Here is a 3,022-nt window from a genome sequence, read left to right as displayed (position 1 = left end):
TCTATCTATCTATCTGTCTAGTGGGAAAGGTGCTTGGGGCCCGTTTTCTTAGATAAGAATGAGGCAGTTAAAGGGGGTGGGTAGTGAGGGGAGGGGCGGGGAGGGGAGGGAGAGGGCTCTTGTTTAAAAATCTTGGGTTGATAGGATTGGTTCAGGAAAATGCCTTCTATGATGCAGCTGTAGAACAGTTTCTGATTGGTCCGCCCGAGAGGCGGAGATAACCATGCTGGGGGCTGTGAGCCTTGGGAGCTCCCTCTTTTCCCGGGGGGGGGGGGGGCAGCCGCAAGGGTAAGTTCTCTTCCCTCTCCCCATCCGCCCCCCTGCAGCTTGCTCTACTTTCCTTGCATAATGACAGGTTTCAGAGTAGCAGCCGTGTTCGTCTGTATTGGCAAAAAGAAAAGGAGGACTTGTGGCACCTTAGAGACTAACACATTTATTTGAGCATAAGCTTTCGTGAGCTACAGCTCACTTCATCGGATGCTCACGAAAGCTAATGCTCAGATAAATCTGTTAGTCTCTAAGGTGCCACAAGGACTCCTCTTCTTTATACTTTCCTTGTCTCACCAACCAAAAAGGATCTCTTCCTGTTTTCTATCCTCTCCTTCTCTAACTAACCAAAAAAAGGATCTTTCTCTCTTTTGCACAGCTCTGTGTTCTGCTTACTAAGAAAAAAGGATCTTTCTCTCTCTTTCTGTTTTCTGTATTTTACACAGCCCTGTGTCACTGACATAGGATCTCTAGCTCATTTTTCGGCCGTGTGATTTCTTTCACCTGACCTTCTCAACCTTCCTTTAGAGTTTCCTCTTTTCTTTAATGAGCCTTTGCTTTTTAAAATTGATTTCAATTTTTTGACTCTTATTATTTTTTAGTCCCAACAAAAATAACCTTTTACCATGTTCTTACTAATCTATAAAAAACACTCCTCTCTCTTGTTGCTTTCTATAGTTTCCCCTCTTCCTTCTATTTACAATAACCTTTCTTTCCTTTTTTCTTCTAAGGCTAAGCAATTTTTCTTTTGTTAAAACTCCTTTCCTTTAAGGCCTCTGTCGCGAGGGGGCATGGTCTCCTGCCCTGACAGCCTGGGAGGGAGCCGCGAACGCCCCCTGGTGGGCAGAACCGGGACACCCATGGCAGCAGAGGGGCGGGGCAGGAGGCGGCACTATAAAAGGCCGGCCCTCCAGCTCAGATGGGAGAGAGCTGCCAGCTGAGCAGCACGTCTCTTCCCTGCTGCGGAAGGACGGAGCTAATGGAGAGCGCTATCCTGACAGAGACCCAGAGAGGCTGCCAGACGCCGGGGAAGCCGAGGAGCTGGTGGGGCTGCCACTCACCGTCCTCCCCTAGAGCTCGCTGTTGCCAGCGGGGAAAGGGCTGGGGGGGGAGTCCTCCTCTCTGAACCCTGTCCCGGAGCAGCTCGCCTGCACCCCAAACTCATCCCCAGCCCTGCCCCACCCCAGAGCCCACACTCCCAGCCAGAGCTTTCACCTCCCCACCGCACCCTCGCCCTGAGCCCCTCCAACACCCCAAACATCTTATCCCCAGTCCTAGCCAGAGCCCTCATCCCCCCCATACCCCAACCCTCTGCCCCAGTCCTGAGCCCCCTCCAACACCACAAACCCCTCATCTCCAGCCTGAGACAGAGCCCTCATTCCCCCCACACCCCAACCCTCTACCCCAGCCCTGAGCCCCCTCCAACACCACAAACCCCTCATCTCCAGCCCGAGACAGAGCCCTCATCCCCCCACACCCCAACCCTCTGCCTGAGCCCCCTCCAACAGCACAAACCCCTCATCTCCAGCCCTAGACAGAGGCCTCATCCCCCTGAACTCCAACCCTCTGCCTCAGCCCTGACTCTCTCTCACCCCCCAAACCCCCAGCCCCAGACAGAGCCCTGACCCCCTTCACCCTTACTCTTGCCCTGATCCCCTCCCAAACCCCTCAGCCCTGCACCCCCTCCCATCCCCAAACTCCCTCCCAGAGCCTGCACCCCAATACTCTGCCTAAGCCTAGGTCCTGCACTCCAGACATCCTTCCCCACCCAAACTCCCTCCCGGAGCCTTGGGCAGGTGTGGGGGCAAAGTAGGGGCGGGTTCTGGGCACCACCAAAATTTCTACAAACCTGCCACCCCTGAACCCATGTACACATGGAATGGACTTGCAGCAAGGAGCCCAGGGCAGCCGAATTGGGTTCAGCTGTGTTATTGACTACAAGCCGTCCAGCGTGTTGCGGTCAGATTTTCCCCACTGACGCAGTGGCGGACCACTCCACGGCTGTTAGGGCCCTGGGCGGGGACGCAGTGGAGCGGGAGGGCCTGGGTTCCCGGACCACCAGCACCCCACCGTCAGGAGTAGCAGCCTCCCCACTTGGTTGTCAGGAGGCCTGATTGGTCTGGCACCCGCCTGAATCAGGACGCCAGACGGTTGTGCTGACTCTCCCACCAGACAGCTAACCTCCCCTAGACGGCGACGGCTCTGCCGGACTGTAGGCCAGAGCCCCCCTACTTGATTGCTGCCCCGCCCTGATCAAGGGCCAGGCAAATGGACCTTCTGCTGCTCTGCCTGCCTGACTGTAGGCCAGAGCCCCTACTCGACAGCAGCCCTGCCCTGAATGAAGTCCCCGGGCAAACAGACTCTTGACCGTTGGTCGACCTGACTGCAGGCCAGAACCATGAACACTGAGCTATTTCCCCTGAACCAAGGTACCCCGGAAGTATCGTAGCAAGGGGCATGGTCTCCCGCTCAGACGGACGGGGAGGGAGCCGCGAACCCCCTACAGCCTCTCTTTCTACTTGTTCATACTTTTTCTCGAAATATGTCAAAACACACACGCTGTTAGGCCCTGAGCGGGGACGCAGTGCAGCGGGAGGGCCTGGGTTCCCCTATCCCTGCCACCCCCCGGTCAGGAGTGGCAGCCTCCCGATGTGGTCGTCTGGAGGCCTTCTGCTGCTCTGCCTGCCTGACTGTAGCACAAGCACCCAACCTTCCCCCGGCCAGACACAGAAAAATAATACAAAATAAAGGTTCA

This window comes from Caretta caretta, chromosome 23 (assembly GCF_965140235.1).
Source record: "Caretta caretta isolate rCarCar2 chromosome 23, rCarCar1.hap1, whole genome shotgun sequence".
NCBI lineage: Eukaryota > Metazoa > Chordata > Testudines > Cheloniidae > Caretta > Caretta caretta.
The sequence above is the reverse complement of the archived record's forward strand: the minus strand, read 5'-3'. Positions refer to the sequence as shown.